The sequence below is a fragment of the Equus przewalskii genome, chromosome 30, assembly GCF_037783145.1.
Source record: "Equus przewalskii isolate Varuska chromosome 30, EquPr2, whole genome shotgun sequence".
Taxonomy (NCBI): domain Eukaryota; kingdom Metazoa; phylum Chordata; class Mammalia; order Perissodactyla; family Equidae; genus Equus; species Equus przewalskii.
This window is the reverse complement of record NC_091860.1, coordinates 13,643,890-13,658,250: the sequence shown is the minus strand read 5'-3', so window position 1 is coordinate 13,658,250 and position 14,361 is coordinate 13,643,890. Positions and strand designations below refer to the sequence as shown.

Below are 14,361 nucleotides of genomic sequence, written 5' to 3'. Positions count from 1 at the left end.
CTTACATATGTGTATACACCAGCAGTACAGCGCTGTTAGCAGCAGAGGCAGTGTCTACACGAAATCCGGGTGTTCCAGTAAAAGCATGAGATCCTCATGCAGGAAGTAGCCACCCTAATTTCCTCTATATGAACCTGACCTTTATAAGAATATCTCATCCTGTTATGGTCCCTGATGTGTTGGGTTTTTTAAAATGCAATTGTGAATGTGTTAGGGAGTTTCCAAAAAAGTGTACCATAAATTATTAAAAGCATGAAAAATCAGTCCTGTGAAAGAAAGTTGTAATGATTGGAAGAAAGACAAGACTAACAGATGACCAAATGCCTCCCTTTAGAATTACAAGTAGATGCCGTTTCTGGGAATGCTGTGTCTGTGGAAGACAGAAGGAGGCAGCTTCCTCGTGCAACAACACAGACCATTTTTTAACAATACAGCGCACCAACAGCGGGATTCTTGGTATCTAAAACATCTAGATTATCTTCCCTTGGATTTAGAACCTGCCAGCCTAGGGTTGTGTGAGTGAGTCAATAGCAGAGCCCTACCACCAACCAGCTGTGTGACATTGGACAAGGAATTAATCTCTCAAAGTCTCAATTTTCTTTTCCGCCAAATAGAATAATAATATCTACCTCATAGATTTTTGTTAAGTTTAAATTAGATAATCATTCGTTCTTGGCTTTTAGTAACAATTCAAGGAAGCTGCCTCCATTATCCACTTCCTACCTCACTCCCCTCAAAGTTGTTCTGTTAAAAACAAGACAACAGGCCCCAAATGGAGTCATTCATGCTGAGCCCCAATCACCAAACCAAGACTTAACTTAATTACAATTTTGGCTCTCCCAGAAACGGAATCTTAAACCAGTCGAGCAGGAGTCCCCTGGTCAGCACTAGCTTGACAATCTGCCTGATAGACCGTGCCATCCCCGAAAAGGAAGCGACCTTGCAAAAACCCACCCACCTTTTTCCGGTGGAACTTCCTTGTTCCTGCTCCCCTCTGCCTGTAAAAGCCTTTCATTTTGTCCAGCTCCTCGGAGCTCCTTTCAATCTGCTAGATTGGATGCTACCCAATTCACGAGTCACAGAATAAAGTCAATAAGATCTTTAAAGTTTACTCAGTTGAATTTTGGTTTTTAACAGGATTAAGAAATTGTGATCAAGAAGTACATTTTATTTTTACATAAGCTATATCTAAGAATCATGAGGGCAAAAAATACTGTATCTTTAAGGAAATTGATCTGCAAATGATACATTTGGAAAGAAGATGAATTTGTTCCAGAAGGATCATTTTAAAGAAAAAGAAGAGGCTTAAAAGGTAGGAAAGTCATCCTTGATGGACAAGCAGTAGTCCATAGATCAATAAAAATGTTTAAGCCGTCAGCAATCTGGCTAATTCACACGGCTGATTGACTGGGAGAAGGAAGGTTGAGGAGTTAAATTTAGATAAAGACACAGACTCTTCCTTAGAGAAAGCTTGAACAGAAAGATTGCACCACACATTTTTGAGTGATGGATCGAAACAGAAAGATGCAAGCATCTTTTGTCCTTATCTTTTAAGTAAAGCTGTACAAATGGTACATTCTTAAGGAATAGAGTAAGTGGTGATAAACCATGTGTTTTCTGACACAACCTGGAAAATTAGTGTCAACGTCTGCCGTGGGGCCTCCAGACCCTGGGAGGATCCATAAAGCTGATGTATCAAAATCACAACCGATGACAGAGTTGATTGGTTTCTTTGACGTCAGGTCCATTGTTCATGCAGAATTCATTCCTGGAGGTCAAACAGTCAAACATAAGTTGAACTTATGTGGAAATTCCAAACCATTTGATAGATTCTCAAAAAGAGGGAAATTCTAGCTTAAGCTCCAACTCAAACTGTGCCTTTGTAAAGTACTTTTGATTTAAAAAAAAAAAAAAAAGACAAGATGCCCTCCTTGACCCAAATTTAGTTAGGCTTCTCTGAACCTTTTTCTCAACTAGGCCTCAATCTTTGGACATTCATGCTCATTTTTCGCAAAAACCCTGCTAAGTCGGTTTAGCAGGAACCCCACCCTCAATATCTGATCAGAGTCCTCATGCCCTCCCCTTGGCATCTGATCATCCTGGCCTGCCTTCAGCAAGAATCCTATTAAGTCAGTTTAGCCAGAATCCCCTTTATCCCTAGTGTAATTTCAGTGATTTTCCATCCCCTGGCCCCCAAGCTATGACTTGGCCCTGCTGTGGCCAGAATTGAGCTCAGTTCTATACTGAGATCTCTCTTCCCCTATTGCTATAATAGTTCTGGAATAAAACCTATTTTCACCACTGTAAATTCTGTCCAGCTTTAGTTTTCTTTAACACTTCCCAGGCTGATCACACACCTATTCCCCAGTCTTGGCTCCAATTACTTCTAACTGTTCCTCCAAATCAAATACATCTCCCTTTATTGGTGAGATTCCCCACCCATAAAGACGTGTGAAAGTCTGTCTGCGCTGTAGGCTTAGAAAGTACAAACAAAAGAGGAGTTGTGGAAACCTTCACATTGGTTGAACAAATGATCCCAGGTGACTGCTTTAAAGGTGACAATGGTTCTTTGACTGTTTGCGTTTAGTTTTTTAAAGATTATACTGCTTCCTATCACAGCTCTTGTACACATTAGGTAAGTCACGGATGCATGGCATCCAATTCCTTGAACTAACTTGACTGAGGGTCTTAAGTGGAGTCATCTCCAGTTTGACTTCCTAGCTCACTTCTGCAGACTCTCAGCCTTTAAATAAAGCTCCTTTTTAACTCTTTGGTCTCTGACAAAGCGAAGCTGTTTCTGTGTGAGTTCTCCAGTCTTCTTTACCCTCACTTTCTTTTAGGCCAACCGCAGTCTAAGGAGTAAGGGAGAGATGGAGAGACACGGGGGTGGGGGTGGGGGCAGGGGCATATTTTTACTAATATGCATACTGATCACATCCCAGGATCTCATACCTTGCCTTAGACTTTCTCTCTCTCTCTCCCCTTCTCTCTCCCTCTCTCTCCCTCCCTCTCTCCACCCCCCCATCTCTCCATCTCTCCTTCTTCCTCTCTCTCTATCTCTCCATCTCTCTCTCTCTCCCCTTCTCTCTCCCCACTCTCTCCCTCTCTCTCTCTCCCTCTTTCCACACCCCCATCTCTCCATCTCTCCATCTCTCTCTCTCTCCCACTCCTCACTCTCTCCCTCTCTCTCCCTCTCTCTCTGTCTCACTCTCTTTCTCTCTCTCCGTCTCTCCATCTCTCCGTCTCTTCGTCTCTCCGTCTCTCCGCTTTTGATTCCCCTGAGCTGCCGCATCCTGTTCACAGTACGTCTGTCTCTTTGCCAGCCTTTCCCCCACCTCCATCAGCAGTTTGTCCCGAAGTTTGGTGAGCATCTGTCACTCTAACCACCCTACAGATCTTCACCCTCAGCCATCCCCAGTCATCCACTGGGCCCTCAGTCTCACATGCTAGGGCCCCTGGGCCCCCTAACTCCACTCTCCGGTCACTTCTGCCCTCAATCCCACCCCCACTAACAAGGCAAAGCACCAGAGGCATCGTTCTTCTCAATATAACCATTAGCCTTTTGTGAACTTAATTTTTCTTTCCTTTCTTAAAAAAAGAGATTTTTTCACTATAAGCAACCAGGGTTTAGATTGCCCATTCTGTCCGAGAGAAGTCCAGATGAGACAATACGGGGACAAGAGTTCATTTGGTCAGTCTTGGCCTTCCGAACGTCAGGTGCTAGTTTAGCCCAAGGTGAGCCAGCGCTGGGCCAGGCTCACGCTATCTTCCAGCGGTCCAGCCATGAGCCCGCTGGCCTCTTCAGGCTGCTCAGACCCTCAGGCACAGCCTGGCCCCTGGAGTCGAGGCTCCAGAAGCCACCCAGCCAGTGGGAGCAGCAAGGTTTGCGGTAAGGTGAGAGGGCTGCCAGCACTGAGTACATCTAAAGCCCCTTCTGTTGTTTTCCTTCAAATAACTTCCAAAGGGGAATCTCTTAGAAAAATCGGAGAGCATTCAAAGAACAAAGATGTGAAAGGGGCTGGGAAATAGGACCCATGAGGAATGGGAAAAAGAAACTATGATTCTTAGTCTGAGGAAGAGAAAACTAGAGGCCATTTAACAATGCCCGCAAGGTTTAAAGGGATATTCCTCAGAGGCTGGAGACCAGCTGTTCACCGTCTCCAGTGAGGACGGAACAAAAGGAATGGCTTCAGCTTCCACATGAGTGATTTCAGCTAGAAAACCATCTCTGCCAACGAGGACGTGGGACTTAGGATAAGTTATCCAGGGAGATCGCGGCCTCTCCTCCCCATCGAAAAGCCAAGGGGCCCATCTTCCTGGGCAGGTCAGGGGCGATCCTGTCAGCCAAGGGGAGGAGAGGACCTGTGTCCGCTGTCTCACCAGCCACGTGAGTCTATGACCCTGTTTTACAAATAGCGGGCGCTTTTGTCCTCGCAGTGTGTCCCACAGCATAATAGTTTTTTGGACTCTGGCATTTGCAGAATTGAGTCGGGGAAGAGGTAAAAGAGAAGGCATGCAAGGAATGAGAAAAAGGAAGAGAAATTGATTCATTTTCCATGGGAGAGGGAGGGAGAAACGGCAAATAGCTAAACGTGGGCCCTTAGTAACTGTCCATTTCTAAAGTAAGAATCTCTTACTTTTTCATATGAAAATTACCTTCCACCTAAACACACTAATTGGCCATTCTTTCAGGTTTCCTGGCACCCCTTTGTGTGCCCTCTTTACGCTTTGAATATTAGCTTGTTGCAGGTTCCTGCACAACAAAAGCCACTGACAGATTCTGACTGTCAAATACGATGCTGTACAAATCCAGAACCGAAATCTTTGGTATGCCATTACCCATCTATTAAACTCAAACCCAGCACCTCTTCCTAGATATTTTTCTTATTTTTAATTCCTTAAGACCCGTGAGTGTCTCTCCGGCCTTCAGCCTTCCTCATTAAGTCCAGCCCCAAGGGCTGACTCCTGTGTCCCCAGAGTCAGCATCTTTGATCTGAAGGGCATCCAGGGACTGCCATGTCCACTGGCTGAAATGCCACCTCTCCGTGGACAGCAGGGCCACTCCAGAAGCTGGCCAGCGGCCACAGCACTCATGGAATGGGGGAATGACATTGTCCGTCTCTGGCACCTCCTCTCACTCAGAGCAGGCCCTGAGGATGATGACAGGAAGGAAGGGACGTTGTGTTTGAGTCTCATCCAGTGTCCAGTGGTCTGCCTCTGGGGCGGCCACACTCAGGACCACCTTCCCCAGGCAGCTGCAATTGCAGGTCCCAGGCTGGGACCCCACCAGAGCTGGACCTTCTCTGTCTTGTCCACTGTGTGTTCTCCCTGGCGCCCAGAACAGTCCCTGGCACACAGTAGGAGAGCAATCAATATTAATATTCACGGACCGAACAAACAGATGCCAGAGCAGGAACAGGCCTTGGAGAGCTTCCATTCCCACCCTCATTCCAGACAGAGAAAGTTCGGCTCAAGACCTTTCCCAGACCTGTCAGAATCCTTGAAGATCTATCTGCACTGTCTCATTCCCTCGCCACTGGAAATACATACCTTTCTGAGGAATTAGTCCACGCTAAAATGTTAATGGGGGCTAATGGCTTAGTGTGTGGTTTTCTCTCTCTCTGACTCTAGGCCTGAGGCTGACCTCCCCCCAGACCCTCTTGCACCAGCGCCCCCCCTTGCCGGGCAATGGGCATTTACCCCCAGACACAGAGAAGAAAGGAGGCTCCTCCTTCGCCGCGCCTGAATTCTTGAGTTGATGCCAAGAAACAGCCAGCTGGAGCAGAACGGGTTGAGATTAAAGTTTCACACGTCTGCCAAGGACAGATTCTGCTGGCTGCCCCAGGAACTCACACAGCCTTGCCTAAGTAGAGTGAACACAGAGCTAGCCCTCACAAGATGCAGGAAGCAAGAGAGTGACATGCAGGGGCCGGAGGAGCCCTGCCATCACCTGCCCTGGGACTGCCAGCCAGCCCGCACCCAAGGAGCCAGGCGGTGCTGAGGTGAGAGACACAGGGAAAAGCAACTGCGTGGTGGCACTTTCAGCTCCCAAACCTGGTGCTGCATGTCCCAGAACCACCTGGGAGCTTTTTAAAAGCCGATCTGCTGTGCCCTGGCCCAGATCCACCAAGTGCATCAGAATCTCAGAGGTAGGCCCCAGAATCTGTGTTTTTAATACTGTAAGTCATTCCGTACAACCCAGTTTGGGAATAACTACCCCACAGGCCAACGGACCTGCCTCCTCTCCCCGTCTTCTACAGCTCGTTTCTCCCCACGGGAAGGGAACTGGACTCATCAAGTTACACCAGCTGACTGTCCGTGTCACTAAGCCTTTTCTGTGGTTTCCAGGATGAGCCCAAGTCTGTGCTCACATGTGAGTGGACAGCCCGAAGCCAGAATCTCCCCTGAGGAAGTGACGTGAGTTTGACTTCTCCTCTGTTGTGAGTTAGGAGATGAAAGGCAAGTGCAAAAAATTATTCAATTCAAGACATGCCAGCTGCCTCTCTATCTTGGAGAGGGGGGCAAAGGTGAGCAAGCCACGTGCTTAATCTCGGGAGCTGAGCATGTACGCGGCTGAGCAGGAAGAGGATGCTGGTGGAAGCAGCAGTTCCTGGGTGGAAGCCATCTTTGTTGGGACTGTGCTCTGGGAGGAGTACACTCAATCAGAACCTGAAAAGTAAGGTTCCTTAGACTGTGCCTGCAGGCCCTGCTCCCAAGCATATTCCAGGTGAGGGGACAGCCAAGGATTTCTGGGGTTAGCTTTCTCAGTTTCTCTGCTCGGCTGGCTCCAGCCCTCTCCAGCGCCCATTCACCCACAGCTGGGCTCTTGACTGATTCCATGGGTTGGAGCCCTTGTGCTTAAGCTCCACTGGAGGATCTGAGGCTCCATCTCCTTGTGTGGCCGAGATGTTGTTTTGACACCTGCCCTTGACTCCAGTTCCTCCTTTGGCTTCTCTCTCCCCTTCTAGGATTCCCTGAATCCTAGTCTCTCTGCCTCACAGCCTCTAATCCACTGCTCCACTTCATCTGTGGCAGGCTGCCAATTCCCACTGTCACTACCCTCCCCCACCTGTTGCCTCTTGCTGGCTCTCCATAACCCTGGCCACCTGCCCTCGGAAAGGTCACTCTCCCCCGCCACCCCCATCTCCTGATACTATGCTCTGCCTGCTTCATTTCCTGCTGTTCCCTTCATCTGTCATTCCTCCCTCCCCCACCCCACATCCCTTATTCTATCTCTAATGGGAGCAGCTGATAATATGAATCTTCCATTGAAAGGGCACGCTTAGAGGATTTTATGTTATAAATGAACTCCATGTCTTCTTTCTTTACTATTACTGCCATGCAATTAGTTGCCCTTTTAACCAAAGATTTCTCTTAAAACAATGCCCTTTTTTTAAGCAATGCCCTCCTAATGTTTTCATCTCTGTAAGTTTTCTATTCTTTGATAATAATGGCAGTTGCTGCTTCGTTTATAGACCTAAAGAGCTCGAGAATGTTCTTTTATAGGAATTCTCAACCTTCACGACACCTCATAATTACCTGGGATGCTTTTAAAAAACACAATGCCCGGCCTCCACCTTCAGACGCTTCAGTCAGTTGGTCTGAAGTTGGGCTCTGCATCAATATTTTAAATATACTTTCCAGAAGAGGCTAATGTGCAGCTAGGCTTGAGATTCACTGATTTCTAGGAAAATCACTCATGATAAATGTATATTCAAATAGTCAAGTCCTGGAAGTCTTGATTTAAAGCAGCGCTTCCTAATCACATCCTTTTGAGGCAAGGCAAAAGATCCTGAAGCTCACCCTACCCCACTCATTCCCAATTACCAGTGGGAAAGAATTCTGTGATAAAGAATTGAAAGGTGACAAAGACGTGGTTTCCCATTCTAAAGCAATGCTGTACGTACCTTCAAGGTAACCCCCCGACTTTATAATTTGCTAGTGTTTCGTAAGTTACATAAAGAACACAAGTTATTCAGCGAACACATTCACTGGTAGCATATCACCGATGATCTGTCCCTGGGCAAGTAAATGTGAGGGAGATTATATATATTCGTCAGCTTCAGCAATAGGCATGTGGATGCCTAGCGCTGGAATGATAGCACATCCACACGTGGATTAGAGACTAGCTACTGGGAAATAATAGGCCAAAAATAATGATGATGAGAACAAGCACCATGAGCGTTATCAACAGCACCAAACATCACTTAAACTAACAAGACTTTATTATTTAAAAGCATGACTAGCAGCCATTTGAAATCACAGCCACATGTACACAAGCTATAAAAGGCATCCTTTGCCCAGTTTGCAAGCATTCCTCGAGTGCCTGCGCAGTGCTTGCTTAATGTTACGACACAATCAGAGCGGCAGACAACATCTTAGAATATGGATGTGGTAGCATTAGTAAGTGCTGGAAATGAAATAGACTTAATATGAGACATAACTACTCAATTACTCACTAAGTAGTTAATGGCCAGTAGCTTTATAATTGAACATAAAAATGAAAATCAATGAAATTTTGCCTCATTTGCCCAAAAGAATCCCCCCAAAAGCACATATATTTTTTAATCTGTATCAGTCCATAAGGAGAACTCTCCTGGTCAAGGATCACACTATGAGATTCCTAGTTTTTTGAGGGATGTAATTTCTGTCTTTTGAGACAGGAAATAGGGTTTTTTGGGTTTTATTTTAATGCACATTCAGGTATAAATTTGACCTGCTTGGTTATAAATACCCCCAGGAGCAAACATCTTTTATTCTAATGAATATATTTTTATTCACCTAATCTTTCAGACAAAAAATCATGTCTTTAATCATTGAGAAGGTGTACATACCAAGTGATAAAAAAAAATCACTTTGAATAGAAAATTTTCCAAAGGGAAATTTGGCATAGCCTGAAGAACTTATCCAAGTCTTTGATGGAAAACAATTTTTCCCCCAAAATGGCAATTTCTTTTCTTTTCTTTTTTTTTTTAAAGATTGGCACCTGGGCTAACAACTGTTGCCAATCTTTCTTTTTTTTTTTTTATGCTTTATCTCCCCAAACCCCCCCCCCGGCACACAGTTGTGTATCTTAGTTGCATGTCCTTCTAGTTGTGGGATGTGGGACGCCGCCTCAACGTGGCCTGACGAACGGTGCCATGTCTGAGCCCAGGATCCGAACCCTGGGCCGCTGCAGCAGAGCGCACAGACTTAACCACTCGGCCACAGAGCCAGCCCCAAAATGACAATTTCTGAAGATTAAGAAATAGAAAAAAAAATCAGCCTAAAAAAATAGAACCAGTATAAATCAGTATAATCCAGATCAAATAAGACCAGTAAGATATGAATATTAAAAAATCCAGAAAACCTTAGAAAATCTAGAGTTTCTGAGCCCCTTTGCAAAGATACTAGAATTTTAAGACTTAGCTGAAATGGAAAAATAAAAGCTTAATTTTTGTTCATTCTCATTCTTCACTTTTCAGAAACAAAGTAGCCGCCAGGTCCTGAAACTTTAAGAGCCTGCAATTTGTGCGTAATTACTTTAATAAATATAAAACATATCCTATAAAACCCTCACACACTGCTGGTGGGAATGCAAACTGGTGCAGCCACTATGGAAAACAGTATGGAGATTCCTCAAAAACTAAAAATAGAAATACCATATGACCCAGCCATCCCACTACTGGGTATCTACCCAAACAACTTGAAATCCACAATCCAAAGTAACACATGCACCCCTGTGTTCATTGCAGCACTATTCACAATAGCCAAGACATGGAAACAATCCAGGTGCCCATCGACTGATGATCGGATAAAGAAGATGTGGTATATGTATGCAATGGAATACTACTCGGCCATAAAAAAGACAAAATCATCCCATTTGCAACACCATGGATGGACCTGGAGGGAATTATGGTTAGCGAGATAAGCCAGACTGAGAAAGACAAACACCAGATGATTTCACTCATATGTGGAATATAAACAAATATATGGACAAAGAAAACAGTTCAGTGGTTACCAGGGGAAGGGGGGTGGCACAGGGGGTGAAGGGGAGCACTTATGTGGTGACAGGCAAGAAATAATTTACAACTGAAATTTCACAATGATGTAAACTTACGAACTCAATAAAAAAAATTTTTTAAATAATAAAGCTGCTGGACATTTGTGTACAGGTTAAATATGTATATATATATATATATATATATATATATATATATCCTATAAATACAACACAATTTAAGGCATTCTAATTCTGCAAGTTTAAAACTAAGGTGAGAATTGCTATTTTTAAGTTTCTGGAGAACAGGAAGTTCGTACGGTTTTTCTCTCAGGACCTTCCAATACCTGGCACAATACTTTTTATATTACAGATATTACCGAGACGTAGTGCTGACGTGGCTTAGTGCCTGCGGAGCAGGAAAGATCCTAAGCATAACGGACCCCAAAGAGCCATCTTCCAGAAGTCACCATCAGCACCACAGTTTGGAAAGGACACCCGTCCCAGGGAGTCAGGATGGCGGAGCAGTCTAAGGAACCCGGTCCCTTCTGGGAAGGAAGGGACTCCTGCAGTCAGTTCCTGGCACCTGTATGTAACAGAGCTTTGCCTCAGAGCTCACCGGAACAAGCAACCCCACATGTTTTGTGGGACTCATCGCGACTACTGCTTTCCAACAAGGACTCTGTGACGCAGCAACCGAACCCACATCTGAAAGGAATAAAGCTCGAGCTTTCTAGGGTTTTGCTCCTTTTATAAGATAATCGAACCCATTCTCTCACCGCTCACCAGTATTTGCCAAATGACTTAGTCAGCGGGGCTGCCATAACAAAATACCACTGAGTAGGTGGCTTAAACAGAAATTTATTTCCTCACAGTTCTGAAGGCTGGAAGTGTAAGATCAAGGTGCTGATTCGGTTCCTAATGGAGGCCCCCTTCCTGGCTTGCAGACAGCCACTTTCTCACTGTGTCATCACAGGGCCTTTCTTCCGTGTGTGCACATGCTGAGAGAGAGGGAGGTCTCTGGTGTCTCTTCTTATAAGGACATTAATCCTACTGGATCAGGGCCCTGCCCTCATGACCTCATCTAACCCTGATGACTCCCAAAGGCCCGTCTCCAAATACCATCACATTGGGGGTCAAGCTTCAACACATGAATTTTTCAGGGACACAAATATTCAGTGCATTACACCAAACTTGACTGATCTTTAGGAATCCCCCAAAACATTTGGTTCAAACAAAACCAGATTCCCAGTACCTGCTCATGGATGTTCTGATTTCAGAAGCTTGAGGTGGAGCCCTGGAATCATCCAGGGTGATTCTGATGGTCAGGCAAGTTTGGGAAACACTGACCTGCCCTACAGTGTCTACAGTGGGAGTTAACTTTCTCTTCACTTGGACTCTTTTCCTCATGCTGCTTCTGCAAACAGGCAGGCCGGACTGTGTAGTCACCGCCACGCAGGACTCTAACATAGTTCAGAGCCAGGCACTGGTCTTACACTGGTCACCACAGCATCCTGAGAAGGGTCAGCAGTCTTTGTGCATCGCCCAAACTTTAAGTTTTCTGGATGGGCTGGAGGAGGTGACAGGCTAAAGGGGGCTTTAAGGAAGAGGCGACAGTTGTGGGCTTTGTGTTACTGGGTGGCCTCAGTGATGTCCACAGCTCAGAAAGGCTTCTGAGAGTCCTCAGAAAGCTTCTTTTTATAAAATCACAACGTAAGAGCCTTTCCTTTTCATAACATAAAATTTACCATTTAACTGTTTTTAAGCATACAGCTCTGTGGCATTAAGTATATTCCCATTGCTGTGCAACCATCACCACCATTCATTTCCAGAACTTTTTCATCTTCCCCAACTGAAGCTCTGTACCCATTAGACACTAGCTCCCCATTCCTCCCTCCACAGTCCCTGGCAACCACCATTCTACAGTCTACTTTCTGTCTCTATGAATTTGACTACTCTAGGTACCTCATATAAATGGAATTATACAATATTGTTCTTTTGTGGAATTGTACAATGTTGTTCTTTTGTGATTGGCTTATTTCATTTAACATAATATCTTCAAGGATCACCCATTTTATGGCCTGTATTGGAATTTCCTTCCTCTTGAAGGCTGAACAATATTCCATCGTATGCATACAGCACATTTTGGTTATCCATTCATGGACTGATGGGTTGCTTCCAACTTTTGACTATTGTGAATAATGCTGCTATGAACATGGGTGTGCACATATCTATTCAAGTCCCTGCTTTCAATTATTTTGGGCATATACCCAGAAGTGGAATTGCTGGATCACATGGTAATTCTATCTTTAATGTCTTGAGGAACCGCCATACTGTTTTCCACAGCAGCTGCACTATTTTGCATTCCCTCGAGCAATGCACAAGGGTTCTAACTTTTCCACATCCTCATCAAGATTTGTTTTCTTTTTCTTTATAATAGTCATCCTAATGTGTGTGAAGTGGTATCTCATTGTGGTTTTGATTTGCATTTCCCTAATTATTAGTGAAGAGTCTTTCTTTTAGGGAACAAAAAAAAGGAAAAATGTAACTCCAAAGATTTAGGTTGAAGGGTGGTCCCAGGAAGTGGAAGCAAATGTGCAGAACCACAATAGAAGAGAGAGAACGATGTGGGAATGCAGCTCTGCAAATGTTAATCTCCAAAACATTCTTTAAAAATAAGTGTATTGTGGGGCCAGCCCCACAGCATAATGGTTAATTTCGGTGTGCTCTACTTTAGCAGCCTGGGTTCGTGGGTTCGGATCCCAGGCGTGGACCTACACCACTCATCAGCCATGCTGTGGCGTTGACCCATATATAAAGTGGAGGAAGATTGACATGGATGGAAGCTCAGGGCTAACCTTCCTCACCAAAATAAATAAACAAATAACACACACATACGCACAAAAATAAAAGAATAAATGTATTGTTATCTTCAACAAAACAAAATTAGGAAGATATCACTGAACCCAAGGTATAGAAAGAAATTGAATCGCCATGAATAAGCTTACAACATACACAAGCTATATGTAGAAAAATCAAGAAATAACTATGGCAACATTTCTCCAATATATTAAAAAAAGGATCCGTTTATTCATTTACCACTTAAAAAATTCAGAGGAAATTCAATCTACCATGAGACTACTTTCACAGTGATGAATCAAATTGATCAAAATCTTGCAGCTCTGTAGAAGATAGGAACAAAAATTCCTTGTGTCACTTTAAAAATCTAAACCTTGTGGTTTGTCAGGCAACATTCTTTGCCCAGAAGATCTACAGGTGTGGGGTTAAGCAAGACTCCCCAAGGGAGGAATCAGGATAAAGGATTAGCAATAGGAAATTTGGCTCCAGGAGAAGGAATGTGCTGGAAAAATGTCAGTATCTAACTTCTTTCCCATGTACACAGAAAGGAGTGTACATCCGTTACAGGGCCATAATCTTTAAGAATGTGGACTAGTTTAACCTAACGGGTAGGTAAACGCACTTAGAATCAGCATTTGAAAACTTACTCTAAAGGAAATCGATTCTGTTAATTCTGTTCAAAATACAATATAAAAACTGTATTGCATTTTCTGTCATATATACAAAATCAGCCTTATTTTTTGTTGTTTTTTTTATTTCTAAGAGGCAGTCGGCTTGCAATCTACATTATTTGGCCAGAAATTGAATTCTCATGCTTCCCTCTCCCTTCTCAAGTCACATTATTGTCTTAAAAGGTCAAAAATAGAGCCTTAAGAATGTTCTGGGGTTTGCACCTCCTTGAGAATAACAGGCTGAAGTTCCAGAGGAATCATCATTAGAGCTGCCATTTGGGCTCAATCTGATGTTAATTCGACGTTCTCCTGTTCCAAAAGGCTGTCCGCTGGGGTGTCAGGATCACACACCTGTGATTAATCTGGCTGAGCGCTGGGCCTGCAATTGTTTCCTCACGTGGCTGCAGCTGAAACAGCGGTCTTTGTCAGTAAATTAAGTGTCACCCCCTCGAGTGCCTGGATGGGAGGATAATTACGTGGAGAGGTGATAATGAGAGGTGAGGACCCTCCCAGTGGTCAACGAGATTGAGGTGAATGTGAAAAGTCAGGGAGAACCGGAGAACCATTGAACTGAGGGAAAAAATGGTCTCTCCTTTCTAGGCAAGCATTCGAATTCATTTACCTTCATCAAAACCAGCTTCGTATTTTCTGAGTCCAGCTCCTGTTGCGTCCTCCCTCCTTCTGAGACCAGGAGTTCTGTTGGGATAAACTTCCTAGAGCCAATGATTAGGAGTTTTGTCTGAGCTCTTTGAATAGCACTTTCCTCGGGCATGTCTCAAATGGTCACTGCCAAAAGATAAACTGGGCATATTAAAAATTTTAAGAGTTTATTCGAGCCTAAATCGATTGGAA

General features: G+C 44.3%; 1 long non-coding RNA gene across 1 annotated transcript; it reads left to right on the top strand.

The window, feature by feature from the left end:
- Nucleotides 1-5,807: 5,807 nt before the first annotated feature.
- LOC139080469 (uncharacterized) lies at nt 5,808-13,486 on the top strand. The gene is made up of 3 exons (XR_011534999.1): nt 5,808-6,149; nt 6,261-6,727; nt 9,735-13,486. It is a non-coding gene; the product is annotated as an uncharacterized lncRNA (long non-coding RNA).
- Nucleotides 13,487-14,361: the final 875 nt, after the last annotated feature.